The sequence below is a fragment of the Rattus norvegicus genome, chromosome 20 (genome assembly GCF_036323735.1).
Source record: "Rattus norvegicus strain BN/NHsdMcwi chromosome 20, GRCr8, whole genome shotgun sequence".
NCBI classification, from domain to species: domain Eukaryota; kingdom Metazoa; phylum Chordata; class Mammalia; order Rodentia; family Muridae; genus Rattus; species Rattus norvegicus.
Window position 1 is genome coordinate 904,048 of NC_086038.1, and position 22,987 is coordinate 927,034.

The 22,987-nt window shown below is 38.5% G+C and overlaps 1 pseudogene; it reads left to right on the forward strand.

Moving 5' to 3' along the window:
* On the forward strand, positions 17,726-18,650 carry Or14j11-ps1 (olfactory receptor family 14 subfamily J member 11, pseudogene 1; annotated as a pseudogene).

Consider the following 22,987-nt stretch of genomic DNA (forward strand, 5'->3'; position numbering starts at 1 on the left):
GATTATTTTGCCCTGTTGTTCTGGCTGTTTAATTAAACACGTGAATGATTTTAGTCATTGGGGTTTCTTCAAACTATAACCTTAATGAAGAGTAATGCTTTGTTTTCATTGTTTGTAAATAAACTGTGTTATATAACCATGTCCTTATGGAAGTACAGTGTTTTATTTCTTTGCATTTCAGTATTAAATGTGTTATTCCCTCAAATTAATAAAATATTTAAAAGTCTTATAATATAGATTCATTACTTTTACTTTCTAAAACATACATATGAAGACACAATGACAATCTCATTATTTTTCTTGCCACATTTGCTGAGGCAATATCACAAAAAAAAAACCCAGAAAAGTCCTAGGTCCACCACCAAGTTATAATTTTAAGTCAACAATTTATTTAAAATTTTTATTTTAAAATTATTTTTGTCTATTGCAATACATATTGACATAAATGTGTATGATATCAGTAGATAAATTTGCATAGTTAAATTTTTCTTGAACTTCAGTCTTCAATTTATATCAAAATTTATATATAATCCTTTATTTTTCCTATATAATATATCTTTAATACTTAATTATTGTTAAGTAATTTGTCATGTGTTTGTAAGTTATCAAACTTTGTCTTTATATTCTAAAGAATAAGTTTATTGGATCGAAGTGAAGAAAATGTTCAACTCTTTTAAATGATGTGATCATATTGTTTTCTACAAATAGACCACTTATGTGTCTAATAACAATGTAGGGCCAAAGCTCTTCTAAAACTCTTATGATTTGACTAGTTCATGAAGAACTGTTGACACAGACAGAGCTGGATAAAATCCTGCCAGATGCCTGGAACATACTGATCAATAGCACTGGAATCTGGTGAGATTTGTATTTCAGTAATAACCCCAATCCACCTTTGCTAAATTTCTTCAAATGTGTGATAACTCAACAGATCAAACCCAGTGATAATACATTTAATTTTCATGTTATCAAAGTCTTATATATTTCCTTTTCTTTTTGTAAGAAGATTCATAAGAATAATAATCCCTCATTTTATAGTGGTAAAACAATCCTTCAGTCTCTATTTCTATTATTCAGTCCATATTTTGTATTCAAATTTTGTGTATAGTATATTGAGTCTTAGATTTTGACACTTGTAATGAGAAAAGTTGTTCAATCTAGATTTTCAAAATACAACCACAAATGATTGATCACTAGACCTTTTACCTCCTCAGATATTTGACTGTTCAATCCATCTGCAGAAACATGGATATTACATTTGATTCTTTTTGAGTTGCATATTTTCTGAAATACTCATGCTAGCCTTCAAGTTTATTATTTGCTTGAACTACAGCATAACCAACTCAATTCCATTTTCTAACCTTATATTTTAATTTATTTACATGAGCATCCATTTATAAATTTTGAATGACAAAATATTGGCTTATCATTACCAAATGCCTTGGGTAAAAAGCTAATATTTGGTTTATAATTATTTTGTTGTCTTCTCTACTAGGTTTGTTGAATGCCTTCATTTTAGATAATAAAGTTATATTCTTTAAGATTATTGATCTTTCCTTTTTTTCTTGTTTCAAGTTTATTTGTAAAAACAGTATAGGACACTGGTCCTCTGCAAATAGTGTGTAGGTAAGTGTGTCAAGCAGTCCATCTGACTTCACACTAACAGGAGCTTTCTCTATGGAGTTTTCACAGGGGCCTGAGCACCTTCAAGAGTCTGAGCTGGAGCTGAAGGCTGGGCCTTAGCTGGAGCTTTGGCCCCTGTCTTGGTTTGAACCTTGGGCTTTGGTTGGCAGAGTCTATGACCCTTGGCCATGTAGCTCTGAATCCTCTTTGCCAAGCATTGGATGAGCAATGAAAGCCAGAGGGCTGAGTTTGTGTCTGGAGCCATTTGACATTTTGGACTTATGGCCTGAGGCTTCACAAGGGCCTTGATGTCCTCTGTGCATTCACTCGCTGCCTTTGCATTGTTGGTCTTGTCTTCTTCAGGCCTTTCCTGTTGTGCTTCTTGGAAAAGCACATGTTCCTCAGGAACCTGGGGTCTTTGTGACCAGAGTTTCTTGATGCCATTCCTGTGCCATTTGCAGGAATGGATGTGTGTGGTGTGGTTCTTGGATATGGACTTGTCTACATGGTAACTCAAAGCCCCATAGCCTGATATTTCAAGTATATAAAATAATTTGGGAAATATTGTGTTCTGTGATATTACATAGTTTACTTTTCTTTTTTTTTCTGTTTGTTATCATTTAGATTTATTATTATTCCTTATATGACTATCATATGCATATACCTCTAATTAGACATAAAATTATTAAAAGAATGAACTATATTCCATTGATTCCTTAAAACTATGTACTTACTGTATCTACCAGCCATCAATTATGCAATACATATATATATATAAATGATTGTTTATTTTTATGTACTAATGCTTGAACAATTAATAGCCAATAGCAAACATTCTTTTTAATACCATAAATGAAAGATCAAATCATTCAAGTAGTAATTTGAATATTTTTTTTATTTTTTATTTTTTTTATTAACTTGAGTATTTCTTATATACATTTCAAGTGTTATTCCCTTTCCCGGTTTCCGGACAAACATCACCCTCCCCCCTCCCCTTCCTTATGGGTGTTCCCCTCCCAAACCTCCCCCCATTGCCACCCTCCCCGCATAGTCTAGTTCACTGGGGGTTCAGTCTTAGCAGGACCCAGGGCTTCCCCTTCCACTGGTGCTCTTACTAGGATATTCATTGCTACCTATGGGGACAGAGTCCAGAGTCAGTCCATGTATAGTCTTTAGGTAGTGGCTTAGTCCCTGGAAGCTCTGGTTGCTTGACATTGTTGTACTTTTGGGGTCTCGAGCACCTTCAAGCTCTTCCAGTTCTTTCTCTGATTCCTTCAACGGGGGACCTATTCTCAGTTCAGTGGTCTGCTGCTGGCATTCGCCTCTGTATTTGCTGTATTCTGGCTGTGTCTCTCAGGAGCGATCTACATCCGGCTCCTGTCGGTCTGCACTTCTTTGCTTCATCCATCTTGTCTAATTGGGTGGCTGTATATGTATGGGCCAGCTGTGGGGCAGGCTCTGAATGGGTGTTCCTTCAGTCTCTGTTTTAATCTTTGTCTCTCCCTTCCCTGCCAAGGGTATTCTTTTTCCTCATTTAAAGAAGGAGTGAAGCATTCACATTTTGATCATCCGTCTTGAGTTTCCTTTGTTCTAGGGATCTAGGGTAATTCAAGCATTTGGGCTAATAGCCACTTATCAATGAGTGCATACCATGTATGTCTTTCTGTGAGTGGGTTAGCTCACTCAGGATGATATTTTCCAGTTCCAACCATTTGCCTACGAATTTCATAAACTCGTTGTTTTTGATAGCTGAGTAATATTCCATTGTGTAGATGTACCACATTTTCTGTATCCATTCCTCTGTTGAAGGGCATCTGGGTTCTTTCCAGTTTCTGGCTATTATAAATAAGGCTGCGATGAACATAGTGGAGCACATGTCTCTTTTATATGTTGAGGCATCTTTTGGGTATATGCCCAAGAGAGGTATGGCTGGATCCTCAGGCAGACAAATGTCCAATTTTCTGAGGAACCTCCAGACTGATTTCCAGAATGGTTTTACCAGTCTGCAATCCCACCAACAATGTAGGAGTGTTCCTCTTTCTCCACATCCTCGCCAGCATCTGCTGTCACCTGAGTTTTTGATCTTAGCCATTCTCACTGGTGTGAGGTGAAATCTCAGGGTTGTTTTGATTTGCATTTCCCTTATGACTAAAGATGTTGAACATTTCTTTAGGTGTTTCTCAGCCATTCGGCATTCCTCAGCTGTGAATTCTTTGTTTAGCTCTGAACCCCATTTTTTAATAGGGTTATTTGTTTCCCTGCGGTCTAACTTGTTGAGTTCTTTGTATATTTTGGATATAAGGCCTCTATCTGTTATAGGATTGGTAAAGATCTTTTCCCAATCTGTTGGTTGCCGTTTTGTCCTAACCACAGTGTCCTTTGCCTTACAGAAGCTTTGCAGTTTTATGAGATCCCATTTGCCGATTCTTGATCTTAGAGCATAAGCCATTGGTGTTTTGTTCAGGAAATTTTTTCCAGTGCCCATGTGTTCCAGATGCTTCCCTAGTTTTTCTTCTATTAGTTTAAGTGTGTCTGGTTTGATGTGGAGGTCCTTGATCCACTTGGACTTAAGCTTTGTACAGGGTGATAAGCATGGATCGATCTGCATTCTTCTACATGTTGCCCTCCAGTTGAACCAGCACCATTTGCTGAAAATGCTATCTTTTTTCCATTGGATGGTTTTGGCTCCTTTGTCAAAAATCAAGTGACCGTAGGTGTGTGGGTTCATTTCTGGGTCTTCAATTCTGTTCCATTGGTCTATCTGTCTGTCTCTGTACCAATACCATGCAGTTTTTATCACTATTGCTCTGTAATACTGCTTGAGTTCAGGGATAGTGATTCCCCCTGAAGTCCTTTTATTGTTGAGGATAGCTTTAGCTATCCTGGGTTTTTTGTTATTCCAGATGCATTTGCAAATTGTTCTGTCTAACTCTTTGAAGAATTGGATTGGTATTTTGATGGGGATTGCATTGAATCTGTAGATTGCTTTTGGTAAAATGGCCATTTTTACTATATTAATCCTGCCAATCCATGAGCATGGGAGATCTTTCCATCTTCTGACGTCTTCTTCAATTTCTTTCCTCAGTGTCTTGAAGTTCTTATTGTACAGATCTTTTACTTGCTTGGTTAAAGTCACACCGAGGTACTTTATATTATTTGGGTCTATTATGAAGGGTATTGTTTCCCTAATTTCTTTCTCGGCTTGTTTCTCTTTTGTATAGAGGAAGGCAACTGATTTATTTGAGTTAATTTTATACCCAGCCACTTTGCTGAAGTTGTTTATCAGCTTTAGTAGTTCTCTGGTGGAACTTTTGGGATCACTTAAATATACTATCATGTCGTCTGCAAATAGTGATATTTTGACCTCTTCTTTTCCGATCTGTATCCCCTTGATCTCCTTTTGTTGTCTGATTGCTCTGGCTAGAACTTCAAGAACTATATTGAATAAGTAGGGAGAGAGTGGGCAGCCTTGTCTAGTCCCTGATTTTAGTGGGATTGCTTCAAGTTTCTCTCCATTTAGTTTAATGTTAGCAACTGGTTTGCTGTATATGGCTTTTACTATGTTTAGGTATGGGCCTTGAATACCTATTCTTTCCAGGACTTTTATCATGAAGGGGTGTTGAATTTTGTCAAATGCTTTCTCAGCATCTAATGAAATGATCATGTGGTTCTGTTCTTTCAGTTTGTTTATATGATGGATCAGGTTGATGGTTTTCCTTATATTAAACCATCCCTGCATGCCTGGGATGAAGCCTACTTGATCATGGTGGATGATTGTTTTGATGTGCTCTTGGATACGGTTTGCCAGAATTTTATTGAGTATTTTTGCCTCGATATTCATAAGGGAAATTGGTCTGAAGTTCTCTTTCTTTGTTGTGTCTTTGTGTGGTTTAGGTATAAGAGTAATTGTGGCTTCATAGAATGAATTCGGTAGGGCTCCATCTGTTTCAATTTTGTGGAATAGTTTGGATAATATTGGTATGAGGTCTTCTATGAAGGTTTGATAGAATTCTGCACTAAACCCGTCTGGACCTGGGCTCTTTTTGGTTGGGAGACCTTTAATGACTGCTTCTATTTCCTTAGGAGTTATGGAGTTGTTTAACTGGTTTATCTGTTCCTGATTTAACTTCGATACCTGGTATCTGTCTAGGAAATTGTCCATTTCCTGAAGATTTTCAAGTTTTGTTGAATACAGGCTTTTATAGTAAGATCTGATGTTTTTTGAATTTCCTCTGAATCTGTAGTTATGTCTCCCTTTTCATTTCTGATTTTGTTAATTTGGACACACTCTCTGTGTCCTCTCATTAGTCTGGCTAAGGGTTTATCTATCTTGTTGATTTTCTCAAAGAACCAACTTTTGGTTCTGTTGATTCTTTCTATGGTCCTTTTTGTTTCTACTTGGTTGATTTCAGCTCTGAGTTTGATTATTTCCTGCCTTCTACTCCTCCTGGGTGTATTTGCTTCTTTTTGTTCTAGAGCTTTTAGGTGTGCTGTCAAGCTGCTGACATATGCTCTTTCCTGTTTCTTTCTGCAGGCACTCAGCGCTATGAGTTTTCCTCTTAGCACAGCTTTCATTGTGTCCCATAAGTTTGGGTATGTTGTACCTTCATTTTCATTAAATTCTAAAAAGTTTTTAATTTCTTTCTTTATTTCTTCCTTGGCCAGGTTATCATTGAGTAGAGCATTGTTCAATTTCCACGTATATGTGGGCATTCTTCCCTTATTGTTATTGAAGACCAGTTTTAGGCCGTGGTGGTCCGATAGCACGCATGGGATTATTTCTATCTTTCTGTACCTGTTGAGGCCCGTTTTTTGACCAATTATATGGTCAATTTTGGAGAAAGTACCATGAGGAGCTGAGAAGAAGGTATGTCCTTTTGCTTTAGGATAGAATGTTCTATAAATATCCGTTAAGTCCATTTGGCTCATGACTTCTCTTAGTCTGTCTACATCTCTGTTTAATTTCTGTTTCCATGATCTGTACATTGATGAGAGTGGGGTGTTGAAATCTCCCACTATTATTGTGTGAGGTGCAATGTGTGTTTTGAGCTTTAGTAAGGTTTCTTTTACATATGTAGGTGCCCTTGTATTTGGGGCATAGATATTTAGGATTGAGACTTCATCTTGGTGGATTTTTCCTTTGATGAATATGAAGTGTCCTTCCTTATCTTTTTTGATGACTTTTAGTTGAAAATTGATTTTATTTGATATTAGAATGGCTACTCCAGCTTGCTTCTTCTGACCATTTGCTTGGAAAATTGTTTTCCAGCCTTTCACTCTGAGGTAATGTCTGTCTTTGTCTCTGAGGTGTGTTTCCTGTAGGCAGCAGAATGCAGGGTCCTCGTTGCGTATCCAGTTTGTTAATCTATGTCTTTTTATTGGGGAGTTGAGGCCATTGATATTGAGAGATATTAAGGAATAGTGATTATTGCTTCCCGTTATATTCATATTTGGAAGTGAGGTTATGTTTGTGTGCTTTCATTCTCTTTGTTTTGTTGCCAAGATGATTAGTTTCTTGCTTCTAGGGTATAGCTTGCCTCCTTATGTTGGGCTTTACCCTTTATTATCCTTTGTAGTGCTGGACTTGTGGAAAGATATTGTGTAAATTTGGTTTTGTCATGGAATATCTTGGTTTCTCCATCTATGTTAATTGAGAGTTTTGCAGGATACAGTAACCTGGGCTGGCATTTGTGTTCTCTTAGGGTCTGTATGACATCAGTCCAGGATCTTCTGGCCTTCATAGTTTCTGGCGAAAAGTCTGGTGTGATTCTGATAGGTCTGCCTTTATATGTTACTTGACCTTTTTCCCTTACTGCTTTTAATATTCTTTCTTTATTTTGTGCGTTTGGTGTTTTGACAATTATGTGACGGGAGGTGTTTCTTTTCTGGTCCAATCTATTTGGAGTTCTGTAGGCTTCTTGTATGCCTATGGGTATCTCTTTTTTTTAGGTTAGGGAAGTTTTCTTCTATGATTTTGTTGAAGATATTTACTGGTCCTTTGAGCTGGGAGTCTTCACTCTCTTCTATACCTATTATCCTTAGGTTTGATCTTCTCATTGAGTCCTGGATTTCCTGTATGTTTTGGACCAGTAGCTTTTTCCGCTTTACATTATCTTTGACAGTTGAGTCAATGATTTCTATGGAATCTTCTGCTCCCGAGATTCTCTCTTCCATCTCTTGAATTCTGTTGGTGAAGCTTGTATCTACAACTCCTTGTCTTTTCTTTTGATTTTCTATGTCCAGGGTTGTTTCCATGTGTTCTTTCTTGATTGCTTCTATTTCCATTTTTAATTCCTTCAACTGTTTGATTGTGTTTTCCTGGAATTCTTTCAGGGATTTTTGCGATTCCTCTCTGTAGGCTTCTACTTGTTCTCTAAGGGAGTTCTTTATGTCTTTCTTGAAGTCCTCCAGCATCATGATCAAATATGATTTTGAAACTAGGTCTTGCTTTTCTGGTGTGTTTGGATATTCCGTGTTTGCTTTGGTGGGAGAATTGGGCTCCGATGATGCCATGTAGTCTTGGTTTCTGTTGCTTGGGTTCCTGTGCTTGCCTCTCGCCATCAGATTATCTCTAGTGTTACTTTGTTCTGCTATTTCTGACAGTGGCTAGACTGTCCTATAACCAGTGTGTCAGGAGTGCTGTAGACCTGTTTTCCTGTTTTCTTTCAGCCAGTTATGGGGACAGAGTGTTCTGCTTTCGGGCGTGTAGTTTTTCCTCTCTACAGGTCTTCAGCTGTTCCTGTGGGCCTGTGTCTTGAGTTCACCAGGCAGGTTTCTTGCAGGGGAAAAGTTGGTCCTACCTGCAGTTCCAAGGCTCAAGTTTGCTCGTGGGGTACTGCCTAAGTCCTCTCCGCTGTGGCAGCAACCGGGAAGATCAGCGCCGCTCTTTCCGGGAGCCTCCGTGCACCAGGGTTCCAGATGGCGTTTGGTGTTTTCCTCTGGCGCCTGGATGTGCACAGAGTGCAGTCTCTTCTGGTTTCCCAGGCGTGTCCGCCTCTCTGAAGGTTCAGCTCTCCCTCCCACGGGATTTGGGTGCAGAGAACTGTTTATCCGGTCTGTTTCCTTCAGGTTCCGGCAGTGTCTCAGGCGCAGGGGTCCTGCCGCTCCCGGGCCCTCCCCTACGGGAACCCAGAGGCCTTATACAGTTGCCTCTTGGGCCAGGGAAGTGGGCAGGGGTGGGCAGTGTTGGTGGTCTCCTCCGCTCTGCAGCCTTAGGAGTGCCCACCTGATCAGGCGGTGAGGTCTCTCTCCCACGGGTTTTGGGAGCAGAGAGCTGCTGCGGTCCGGGATCCGCCGGTGTGGGACTTCCGGTAAACACAGGAAGTGCCCGGCCTTAGAGGAATTTTGCCTCTGTGTGTCCTGAGTTCACCAGGCAGGTTTCTTCCAGGGGAAAAGTTGGTCCTACCTGCAGTTCCAAGGCTCAAGTTTGCTCGTGGGGTACTGCCTAAGTCCTCTCCGCTGTGGCAGCAACCGGGAAGATCTGCGCCGCTGTTTCCGGGAGCCTCCGTGCACCAGGGTTCCAGATGGCGTTTGGTGTTTTCCTCTGGCGCCTGGATGTGCACAGAGTCCATAGTTTACTTTTCTTCCACAAGTACCAAAAGCTTTCTCATAAAACACAAAGAGGAAATTTGCATTTTTAACAATAATACATTTCTCAATTCTTGTTATATAATTGCATTTGTGTGGTTCTTTTACATATAACTTACTTTCTATTAACAGTAACTCTGTGATGAACAACCAATGACCTGTGAATTCCATAAACATGAAACATATCTAACCTCTTGCTTCAAAGTAGCAACACGCTTCTTCTTCTGGTTTCCTATATGTAGAATGTAAATACAAGACCTAGGTTATAACATTGGGTGCTCCAGATGGAGACACCAGCGTAGAGAAAAACAGAAAGAAGACCCTAAGAAGCAGTCATTTCCACAAAATTTGGTGGTTTAGGTGCTCAGCTTTAGAAAGCAGTTTCTGAAGTTCAGAGTCCAATCTACGAATCAGTAAATCAGTAGTACAACAATCATTGTCTGAGCCCAGTTTCCCGCATTGTTGTGTATTCTGGGCCATTCCTGGCCCTGGGGTCATCTGTTCAAAGCTTGATTACCTGCCTTCCAAAGAGATCCTGTGACATACCCAGTATGCTCTTAAAATCCTGTTTAAGTAAGAAAAAGAAAAATAAGGTGTGTAGAAGTTACATAATGAGGTCATCAGCATTTAAAATCCCACATCATTTTTGCTTTCCAAAGAAACCTCACATCAAATAATAACCTTGATTGTTCTTATTCATAACTTTTGTATTTATATGACTAAATGCCTTGAACAGCTTGAAAAAAAAGAAAAGTAAGAGGTATTTCCAAATTTGACACAAAACACAAAAGAGAGATAACTAATGTTGTGTAATGAAAAATGTGTATAAACTAGTAATCCCAGGGTTTGGTGATTCAGTTAATGGCCTAAGGGAGCTGGAAAAAGCTTGAGTTTCAATGGGATGTATTAAATTCATGTTTCTACATGTTATATTACAGCTTCTCAGACTCATTCTTATATTCAATTTGACCATGGAAGCACATTTTATTTCTTTGTGTTGCTTCTATATCCTGTCACACTCCTCAGTTAAAACATATCTGTTACATCATTTAAACAAACTTAATGTGTTGCTATTTTGAACACCCATTTGTTCTGTAAAAGTGAAATCAATGAACTATACTTTGTTTAGGCTGGATTCCTCTCAGACATAGATCTAGTGTGAGTATGAACAAGTAAGGTGGAAGGCACACTGCCTCTCACTTAGTGTCACTTTACTTAGTTCTATTTTAAATTATTTATTTTAATTTTCATATTATAATATAATTACATACTTTCTTAATTTCTTCCTTCCCTCCAAATCAGCACATATAGCCTACCTTGCACCCAAAATTATTAAAAAGAAATTACAGGAATCAATAATTTGTAAGGTTTTTGTGTGGTTCATTTATTGCTTTGAGGACACATTATTCTCTTCTTAATATATATATTTCTACTTAAAAAACTTGACTGTTGAGTGAAGATTTTCCTGCAGAAAACATGAACATACACAAACACTGCCTTGAACAAACATTTGGGCATAGAACTTTCATGACAGTGGGACTTCCAGGCAATTACTGTGTACAGTAATTTTTCTAAAATATTGAGTACAGATTTTGGCACAGTTTTGTGTGTCTCATGAATTTTGGCTATACACTTTTATGAGAGATGAAATCCTCATAATCTTACCTCATCCCTACCAAAATACTAACCATCAAATTGAATATAAGTTGTACGCAAATTACTTTTACTTCAGAAATATGGTAATCTTATTATTACCCCCATCATAGTATTAGTGCGTGTTTCAAGCACACTTTTATTTTCTTTAACAGTGTCTACAAGTAACAAGAATGTGTTACTGATAACTTAAATCCATCTGTTTTTATTATTCCATGATTAATTCTTTATCTGTTGCTGTGCCTAAGTAGGATATATTGAAAGGCAAAATGTGTACAGGGACCAGCCCTGACAGCTCATGCTGGCTAGGATTTTCAGCAAAGGGAAACTCCATCCACTGTATAAAGGGGTACAAATTTACAGCTTCTACAAAAATCAGTATTGTGGTTCTTCAGGAAGTTGGGACTAGATATGTCTCAGGATCTACCTTTACAACTCTTGAGGATTTAAAGGATTTTAAATCCTACTACAGAGATTGTTATTCACCCAAGTTCACTGAAGCTCTATTCATAATAGCCAGAAATGTGAAAGTGCCTTGATAATTATCAATGGATGAGTAGATGAAGAAAAGGTGGTACATTTACACAATAGAACATTTTTCAGTCTTTAAAAATGAAATCATGAAATTCACCAGGAAATGAGTGGATTTAGGAAAAAGCATCCTGAGTAATGTATTCCAGACCCAAAAAGATAAATTTGGTATGGGACATATTTGCTTATTTGCTTGGATTTGGATGCTACCTGTTAGGTAAGTTAGCAACAGTCTACATAATCACATGAGACGGAACCCATCCGTGACGCTGCTCAAATGGCCAAGAACCTGACACTAGATAGGCCAGGGTTATAGAGAAAAGCCCAATACATCAAAATGAAGATAGCAGTAAAATTATCCTCACAACATGTTGCAATATACATGGATTAGTGCCTTGCTCAGCCATCATCAGAGAAGGTTCTACCTGCAGTATATGGGGACAAATACAGAGGTTCACAACTGAACCATGTGCTGAGAAGGGCTCAGAAACAGCCAGTCCTAAATGGGATAGCTCTATCGAATCTCTTCCCTCAGAGCTCAAAGAATACTGCAAAAGAGAAGAAAAGAAGAATTTAATAGCCAGAGGGGATAAAAGATTGTAAGAGCCAGGGGGGATAGAGGTCATTAAGAAAATGAAGCCTTCTAAACACAGGTATACTAAAGCCCAAGTGAACTCCCAGAGACTGTGGTAGGATGCATAGGGCCTGCACAATAATACAAGATGAGGTCCTAGCACTGAGAAGAGAATTGGACACAGTTGCCATCCTGAGCAAGAAATGAAAATACAAACATAAAGTTAGTTGTCTCCAGTGGAGTTTCACTCTAAAAACAAAAACAACAAAAGCAAAAACTATCAATCAAACCCACAGAAATTATTAATGATACTCAGGTACACTCGCAGGTAGGAGACAAGCATAACTGTCAATTGAGAATCTTCATCCAGCAGCTGATGGAAACAGATGTAGAGACCCACAGCCAAACGTTAGACAGGGCTCAGGGGGTCTTGTAGAAAGCTCACGAGAAGGATTGAGGGAGTCAGAATGGTCAACAACACCGCATGAATGACCTATGAAGCCAAAAAACCTGGGCCCATGGAGGTTCAAAGAAGTTGTACCACCTACCAAAGAGCATGTATAAATTTGACCTAGGCCCCCTACACATGTGTAGCTTGCTATTCATAGGGGTTTCATAGCAACTGGAGCAGGGGCTGTCTCTGTTGACTGCTTTTTGGATTCCATTACCCTAGCTGGTCTGTCTTTTCTGGCTTCCATGGGAAAAGATGCTTGCACTTAGTCCTGAGGTAACCTGGTATGCTAAGGTCAGTACCATGGGGGTGGGGGACTTCCACTTTTCTTAAGAGAAGGGGAGGATGGAATAGGGAAAAGGGTGTTGGACAATGGGACTGGAAAGAGAGGAGGGAAGAGAACTCAGGATGTAAAATGAATATATTAATAAAGGAGAAAAAACCACAATGGCACAAATCTTGGAGAAAAACCATAAATCTTTGGAGATTCAGTGTGTCATAATGTTTTATCGGGGCATTTTTCTTAACCTTACAGGTCCTTTGCATATATATTATGGCTTCTTGGTTTTGTTTTGTTTTTAATGGAATCTCTGGGTGCATGAACATGGGGATCTCTGCATTTACTCGTGTTTTATGTGATTTTTCTTTAGCTGCATTTCTTCTGGATTTTACTCTCTCTCTCTCTCTCTCTCTCTCTCTCTCTCTCTCTCTCTCTCTCTGTCTGTGTGTGTGTGTGTGTGTGTGTGTGTGTGTGTGTGTTGTCCTCTTCCAATTATTTTGTTTTGTTTTATATTAGATTTTTTATTGTTATTTAGATGTTAGGTTTTTGTTCTAATGACAGATTGGTTGTAGATCTGAATTGGAAGGGAAATGAGAAGGAACTTTGAAGCATTGGAAAATGGGAAATCATAATCATATTATATTCTGTGTTATTCTTCTTTTGTATATAATCTAGTAATGTTCATGTGTAAATTTTGTGCCCTGCTTCTTTGCTGAAAGTGTTCATCAGCTATAGCAATTTCCTGCTGAAACTTTCACAAACACAAAATAAACTTTGACTTCCTTTCCTGTCTCCTTCAGTTTTCTTACCATTCTTGCTAAGACTGCAAATACTATATACTAAAAAATCTTAGAGATAATGTTCATCATGGTCTTTTTAGTGAAATTTCTTTTAGTTTTACTTCATTAAGTTGATCTTGACTGTGAACTTCCTGTAAACTACCTTAATTGTCCTTTAGCTATATTTCATTTCTAAGGGCCTATGCTTGTATGGTTGCTGGACTCTAGAAAGTACATTTGTATTAGCTGTTTGACTATGTTTTTATTCTAATCTCTAAGCATGTAAATTTGAGCTGATTCTGATTCTATGTCTTGTCTTTGCGTGGTGGGTTTTCAACTCCCTGGTCTCTGTCACCTTCACTGGATTTTAGGAGCATGTGTGACTGTGGACTCTCTGATACAGAGTGTTTCTGTGTCCCTGCCAGTTGGCAATACTGTGGATACCCAGAAAGCATGTTTTTCTAGGTGTTAGGAGGTGACAAAAATGAATGGGGATAGGCTAGGAGAGTAGGGGTGAGAACATCTGTAGGTGGGAAGAAAACTGGGTTTGCCCATAGGTCTGTGAAGTTCACGGGGAATGAAAGTAGAGGGTAGACAGGCCTCTGTAAGTTGTCTCTTGTGCAGTAGGGATGAGATTGAAAAATTGGAAATGGAGGTGTGGAAGAACATTGAAGATCACCCACTTGGTTCTCCTGTCAATGTAAAAACCAAAATATGAATAGCTGTAGAGCTATAACTTGATAGCACAGCTAGCCTTGTTCTCAAGCAATGGAAAAAACAGTAATAGTAAAGCAATATCATGATCAATTTGTCCCTCAATTTCATTGGTTTCAGGAAAGTATTTGGGTCTCACCCATGTAAAACTAAATGATGCTTCAAATTAAAGCTCTACACAATGCAACCCATCAGATGTTCAGAAACATTTTGGCAAAATCCTATAATTGCATTTCTGTTGGTGACTTTCAAGAAGCCATGAGATTATATTTGAAGCAAAACAAAGTAATTCTTTATTTGCTGTAGAAGAGAATAAGTAATTTTTAAGGAGCAAACCAATTTTTCTCTGGCATCATCTGTGACTTGGCCACACTCAACATTCATCTGTACTGATGATTGCCTAATATGAACTCTAAACTTCAAGTAGAAGGAATCCTTGATATATCTAGATTTCCTCGATTAGCCTAACTGATGAATTATGATTTCTTTGAATATAATTTTGATAGAATAAACTGTGGATGTCAAATGTATAACTGCTTGCATTATTTTTCTCCTCTAATTTATGTATTATTTTTTCCTGTTAGAAATGTGCAATTTTTCTACACAGTAGCTATCTACCTGAGGTAGTCAGACTATCAGCTGCCCCTGTGAGATATTGCCTACAATGGCTGAATCAGAGACACTCAGTGAGGTGCCTAGGGTTCTGAGCTCCAGTCAACTTTCTGCAGATTCACAGGTCTACTAAGGACTGAAAACCACTGAGCTGGGACAACTAAACCCCATGATCACAAACCATTCAACAGCTGTGTGGAAATATTAAGGACTCCATTTCCCAGATGGTATGGGGTCAGAGTAAATGAAGTAACTTTTTCTAACCCCAAATTTCTAATTCAAAAGAGACTACACCTCCAAGTCCATCCCCTCTCCCCAAGAAAACAGCTCACCACAATTGTTCTCTAGGGACATAATATGATTTAAAAGTCTGCAATTGTGGACAAGACATATGCGAAGTGTTGATCAGCTTGGAGAGTTACATCCACAAGACATCCTGGAGTAAGTTTCCCAAACTTGCATGAGGACAGATCCGTATTTTGTGGATATTCAAATGCAACCTTACACTCTAACTAGGTTAAAATTAAGGCTATCATAATGAAGTAGGAAGGCCACTTTACTGAGAATAAACTAGATTTTAAAATTCTTGTACACATAATAAGGGACTATGTGAGAAGACTGTTGAATGAGAAAAGTTAATGTGTTACTTTCTGGAAAATATACTTCTGTAAACTGTTAAACCACTTCTTCAACAGCTCTCAGAATCAGCAAAGACAGTCCAAGATAGACAAGATCAATGTGATTGTTACTCTGTCCTTGTGTCTTTTTGAAATGTGTTAATTTTTATAACTCGATGGCAATATTGTTATTCAAGTTACTAACTCACATTTTTCCTATTAAAGCGTTTACCTCCAAGCTGATGAAGCTACCTGTGAGGTTCAAGGGATACCTGTTTTAGGAAGGACTCAAACTTGCCTCCTGTCTCATACATAGGAATGATCAATATTACTCAGCTTTCTTAACTATCAGTGCTGGATTGATTTGTCAGGTTAAAATATTAATATTAAATGAACTGATTTTGCTTGTCACATTAAAATTTTAATTTAAGTGATTCAGTAGAATATTTAGTATAAACAGTAAACATAAATGTGTTAATCATTAGACCAACCGCAAAGGAAAATACTATCAAAGCACAGAATTTAAAAGATGAAAATTTTGACAAAAATAGGGAGATCTTTGATTTTTCTCTAATATCTTTGTGTATCTGAGGTGTTGAAGAAATCAAATGGTATGGGGATATTCTAGAATGATTCAAGTTATGTGTGAGTTACACAGGACAGGGAAAATGAGGCTTTCAAATGCAAAACCTGTATCAGATGAAACAAAAGTCATCTAGTTTTTTTGAACAGTATTTTATTGTCCTATAGATGCAGGATCTTTCTGTGGAGCTCAAAGTGGTTTGAATCCAGCATGTTGCTACCACAGGTTAGGGACTCATTTTCTCATGGCATAATTGGCTCTTAGATGACTTTAATTACAATCAAATTACACTGTCCTGTAAAGTAATTGGATCTAGCTTTGGAATCATTTGCTATCAAGTTCATTCTTGCAAAAGATATGTGAGAGAGTTGGAGTGAGTTAGAGGGATGTGGGTATTCTTTCACAAGAGAGGTGCCATATAATGGAAAATGCCTCAGGATTGAAAACGGTGACCTCAAATTTTATTCTGTGATTCCATTTTTAAGCACACAATTTTTAGATAGGCACAAACATTATCTGATTATATTTCACAGGGCTTAAGACGTCAAAAGACTGACAGCATATTTCTTTTCTTGCATAAAACTCTATGCAATGAAACACCATTGGATTAAAAAATGCAGGAAGCTAAGACTCCATTAAATTCTCATCAGTCATTCAACACCAACATGCATCTTTCAAGGGAAGAATGATGGTTTCTTTTTAATCCCTCCAATATCAAAACAAAGGACAATGAACTAAAACATGACTTCTATCTGAAACATAAATGGCTTTAAATTTCTAGTCTCTTATTGGATATCGGCCATTTTCCTCCACACCTTAAACTACCTCAAGAAATCAACATCTGTCTTTGCAATTGTCCTTTCCTGTGGTAAATGCTAATAACTGTTTGATGACTATACCCAAGGTTAATAGTATAGGCTGCAGTGAAATAAAAGTAGAATTCAAAGAGACATTATTTGACCTGTAAAATTTCAAAGAGACATTATTCAACCTGTAAAATACTTGTTGAAAAGAATAGGGTTTCTAAATTGAGAATGGGATGTGAGTGTCTCCCTTGCCCAAGTGTTTTTATTCTTACTTTCAATAATAACTGCATGGTAATTTGAGAGCAATAAAACTGTCATTTGTACACTTGATTCTACAATGACCATAACCTCTTGCAGTAGAAATAGTATTGTTTGCTAAGAGAGGATAGCACTTTCCAGTGGACAACCAAACATATTTTAATTCCTGGTGTATTTCATATAAATGTATATTTCATTTGCTACAATGGTATTCAATCCTATGTTCAAAACCTTCTTGTCCATGGTATATCACTGCCTGTTTATTGATGACTTAAAGAAAAATCAGTGTGTTTCAACCATGGCAATGGAGCAATGCTTTTTCATGGGGCAAATGCAACCACATTTCTTGAGAGAACTAGTGATGGATCACATGTATATCCACCTGTAACTACTGCTTTATGATTGGATAATGTGAGATCTATAGAGATGAAAAAATGTGTTCTCACTTAAATCTTTCAAAAAATAGAATATTGGTAGATGATAGATAAATAGGTGATATATCTACAGATATATATATACATATATAGATAGATGATAACGAGTATATAGAGTAATTATTGAAGTAAAAATTAATGAACAAATAATGCCTCATCTCTTTCTTGTGCATTTAATATGTTATTCTGTTCTCCAGCTCACAACACAAGTTCTGTTACCAAAATGATTTTGAAAAATATAAGCACAATGAATGGATTTCTCCTCATGGGGTTCTCTGACAACCATGAGGTGCAGGTCTTACAGGCTTTGCTCTTCTTGCTGACATACCTATTGGGCTTAACAGGTAACTTCATCATTATCACCATCACAACACTGGACCCTCAGCTCCAGTCTCCAATGTATTACTTTCTGAAGCACCTTTCCATTCTGGACCTCTCATCACTCTCTGTTACAGTTCCTCAGTATGTTGACAGTTCCCTAGCACGAAGTGGCTACATTTCATATGGCCAGTGCATGATGCAGGTTTTTTTCTTCACAGCTTTGGCCTCCAGTGAGATGGCCATGCTCACAGTGATGTCTTATGACCACTATGTGGCCATCTGCCTCTCACTGCACTATGAGGTCATCATGAGTCCCAGAAAGTGCACTTGGTCTGTGGCAGCTGTGTGGCTAAGGAACATTATACACAGCAAGTACACTCTCTATCAGATTCTGTGGGGACAAAGTAATTCACCAGTTCTTCTGTGATGTCCCCCAGTTGCTTAAGCTCTCCTGCTCTAATGATCACCTTGTAATAATTGGAATGATTGATTTTCTGTCAACAATGGCCTTTGTCTGCTTTATTGGAATTGTTATCTCCTATGTCCAAATATTCTCCACAGTTCTCAGGATGCCCTCTGCTGAAAGGAGGTCTAAGGTCTTTTCTACTTGCCTGCCCCACCTTTTTGTTGTCTCATTGTTTCTTTCTACAGGCTTCTGTGCATATCTAAACCCAACAGCAGCCTCTCCAAGTGTTTTAGAGTTTTTATTCTCTGTCTTTTATGCAGTAATACCTCCTACGCTTAACCCTCTTATTTACAGTCTCAGAAATGAGACCATAAAGAGTGTTGTAAGGAAGTTACTGTTTAGTACAAAATTCGCTGGGTAGGATTATTTTGCCCTGTTGTTTCTGGCTGTTTAATTAAACACATGAATGATTTTCGTCATTAGGGTTTCCTCAAACTGTAATGTTAACGAAGAGTTATATTTGTTTTCATTTTTTGTAGATAAACTGTGTTATATAACCATGTCTTTATGGAAGTACATTTCCTTCTTCCTTTGCATTTTAGTGTTAAAAGTGTTGTTCCTTCAAACTAATAAAGTATTTAAAAGCTTTGTAATATATATTCATTACTTTTTACTTCCTAAACATACATAAGCCGACACTGTGAGAATCTCAGTATTTTTCTTGACAATTTTGCAGAGGCAATATCCCAAAAATAAAAAGAGAAAAGTAATACTAATACTAATACTCCAATGGCCAAGAATCCAAGACTAGATAGGCCAGGGCTATAGAGAAAAACCCAATACTAGTAAATGAAGATACCAGTAAAATTATCCACACAACATATTGCAATATTTGTGGATTAATGTTTTGCTCAGCCATCATCAGAAAAGCTTCTACCTGCAGTATATGGGGACAAATACAGAGGTTCACAACTGAACAGTGTGCTGAGAAGGACTCAGAAACACCCAGTCCTCAATGGGATAGCTCTATCGAATCTCTTCCCTCAGAGCTCAAAGAATACTGCAAAAGAGGAGAAAAGAAGAATTTAATAGCCCGAGGGGATAAAAGAATGTAAGGGATGAGGGGATGGAGGCCACCGTGAAAATGAGGCCTTCTAAATACAGGTGTACTAAAGCACAGGTGAACTCCCAGAGACTGTGGTAGGATGCACAGGGCCTGCACAATTCCCCAAAATGGGTTCCCAGCACTGAGAAGTAAAGTGTTCAGAGTTGCCGTCCCTAACCCAGAAATAAAAATATAAATGTAAAATCCATTGTCTCCAGTGGAGTCTCACTCTATAAAAAATAACAATAAAAAACCCAAAAGTATCAAACAAAAAAACCCACAGATATTATTGATGGTACTCAGGTATACTTGCAGCTAGGAGCCAAGCACAACTGTCATCTGAGAATCTTCATCCAGCAGCTGATGGAAACAGATGTAGAGACCCACAGCCGAACGTTAGACAGGGCTCAGGGAGTCTTACATAAGGATTGAGGGATACAGAGTTATCAAGGACATCACAAAAATAACGTACATAGCCACCTGACCTGAGCCCCTGGAGGCTCAAAGATTCTGTACCACCAACCAAAGAACATGTGTGGACTGGACTTAGGCCCCCTACACACGTGTAGCTTGGTCTTCATAGGGGTTCCATAGCAACTGGTGCAGGAGCTGTCTCTGATTCAGACTCTGTTGGATGCCTTTGGATTCCATTCCCCTAGCTAGGCTGCCTTGTCTGGACTCCATGGGAAAGGATGCACTTTGTCCGGAGGCAACCTGGTATGTCAAGGTGGGTACCATGTTGGGGGGGGGGCTTCAACTTTTCTGAATAGATGGGGTGGATGGAATAGGGAGAGGGAAGTTGGACAATGCCACTGGAAATAGAGGAAGGAAGGGGACTGTGATCAGGATGTAAAGTGAATATATTAATTATTAAGGAGAGAAAAACCGCAATGGCATCTTTGGAGAATCTATGTCTTATAATGTTTTATCAGGGCCTTTTCATAACCTTACAGCTCCTTTGCATACATATTATGGCTTCTGGTCTTTTTTAAAGGAATCCCTTGGTGCCAGAATATGTGTATCTCTGCATTTACTTGTGTTTCATGTGGTTTGCCTTTGGCTGTATTTCTTTTTTTTTCTCCATCTTTATTAAATTGGGTATTTCTTATTTACATTTCAATTGTTATTCCCTTTCCCGGTTTCCACACCAACATCCCCCTAACCCCTCCCACTCCCCTTCTATATGGGTGATCCCCTCCACATTCCACCCATTACAGTCCTTCCCCCAACAGTCACGTTCACTGGGGGTTCAGTCTTGCCAGAACCAAGGGCTTCCCCTTCCACTGGTGCTTACTAGGCTATTCGTTGCTACCTATGAGGTTGGAGCCCAGAGTCAGTCCATGTATAGTCTTTTGGTAGTGACTTAGTCCCTGGAAGCTCTGGTTGGTTGACATTGTTGTTTATATGAGGTCTCGAGCCCCTTCAAGCTCTTCCAGTCCTTTCTCTGATTCCTTCAACGGGGGTCCTGTTCTCAGTTCAGTGGTTTGCTGCTGGCATTGGCCTATGGATTTGCTGTATTCTGGTTGTGTCTCTCAGGAGAGATCTACATCCGGTTCCTGTCGGCCTGCACTTCTTTGCCTCATCTATCTTGTCTCATTGGGTGGCTGTATATGTATGGGCTACATGTGGGGCAGGCTCTGAATGGGTGTTCTTTCAGTCTTTATTCTAAACTTTGCTTCCCTATTCCCTCCCAAGGGTATTCTTGTTCCCCTTTTAAAGGAGGAGTGAAGCATTTGCATTTTGGTCATTCGTCTTGAGTTTCATGTGTTCTGTGCATCTAGAGTAATTCGAGCATTTGGGCCAATATCCACTTATCCATGAGTGCATACCACATGTGTTTTTCTGTGATGGGGTTACCTCACACCAGTCAGAGTGGCTAAGATCAAAATCTTCGGTGACAGCAGATGATGACCTGGATGTGGAAAAAGAGGAGCACTCCTCCATTGTTGGTGGGATTGCAGACTGGTACAACCATTCTGGAAATCAGTCTGGAGGTTCCTCATAAAATTGGACATTGCACTACCTGAGGACCCAGCTATACCTCTCTTGGGCATATACCCAAAAGATGCTCCAACAAATAACAAAGACACATGCTCCACTATGTGCATAGCAGCCTCATTTATAATAGCTAGAAGCTGGAAAGAACCCAGATGCCCTTCAACAGAGGAATAGATACAGAAAATGTGGTACATCTACACAATGGAATACTACTCAGCTATCAAAAATAACGACTTTTTAAAATTTCTTCAGATTCTGTTGTTATGTCTCCCTTTTCATTTCTGATTTTGTTAATTGGATACTGTCTCTGCGCCCTATGGTTAGTCTGTCAAAGTGTTTATCTATCTTGTTGATTTTGTCAACGACCCAGCTCCTGGATTTTTTGGTTTTTTGTATAGTCCTTTTGGTTCTACTTGTTTGATTTCAGCCCTGATTTTATTTGCTTCCTGCCATCTATTCATCTTGGGTGTATTTGTTTCTTTTTGTTCTCTAGCTTTTAGGTGTGCTGTCAAGCTGCTAATGTATACTTTCTCCTGTTTCTTTTGCAGGCACTCAGAGCTGTGAGTTTTCCTCTTAGCACTGCTTTCATTGTGACCCATAAGTTTGGGAATGTTTTTTCTTCATTTTCATTAAATTTTAAGAAGTCTTTAATTTCTTTCTTCATTTCTTCCTTGACCAAGTAGTCATTGAGTAGACCATTGTTCAACTCTTTTTTCTAGGAGCTGAGGACCAATCACAGGGCCTTGCACTTGCTAGCCAAGCATTCTACCACTGAGCTAAATCCCCAACCCACATTGTTCAACTTTTATATTTGGGCATTCTATCATTATTGTTGGCATTGAAGACCAGCCTTAGTCTGTGGTGATCTGATAGGGTACATGGGATTATTTCTATCTTCCCGTATCTGTTGAGGCCTGTTTTGTGACTGCTTATATGGTCAGTTTTGAAGAAGGTACCATGAGGTACTGAGAAGAAAGTATATCATTTTGTTTTATGATGGAATGTTCTATACATACCTGTTAAATCCATTTGGTTAATAACTTCGGATAGTTTTTCTGTGTCTCTGTTTACTTTCTGTTTCAATGATCTGTCCATTGATGAAAGCAGGGTGTTGAAATCTCCTACTATTATTGTATGAGGTACAATGTGTGCTTTGAGCTTTAGTAAGGTTTCTTCGATGGATGTAGGTGCACTTGTATTTGGAGCATAGACATTTAGGATTGACAGTTCATCTTGGTGGATTTTTCCTTTGATGACTATGAAGTGTCCTTCTTTATATTTTTTGATGACTTTTGGTTGAAAATCAGTTTCATTCAATATTCTAATGGCTACTCCAGCTTGTTTCTTCAGGCAGTTTGCCTTGAAAGTTGTTTTCTACCCTTTAATTCTGAGGTAGTACCTGTCTTTTTCTCTGAGGTGCGTTTCCTGTATGCAGCAAAATCCTGGGTCCTCTTTACATATCCACTCTGTTAGTCTATGTCCTTTTATTGGGGAATTGAGTCCATTAATGTTGAGAGATATTAAGGAATACTGATTGTCACTTACTGTTATTTTTGTATTTAGAGATGGAATTATATTTGTGTGTCTTTCTTATTTTGGTTTTGTTACAAGGAGATTACTTTCTTGCTTTTGAATGGGATAGTTTCCCTCCTTGT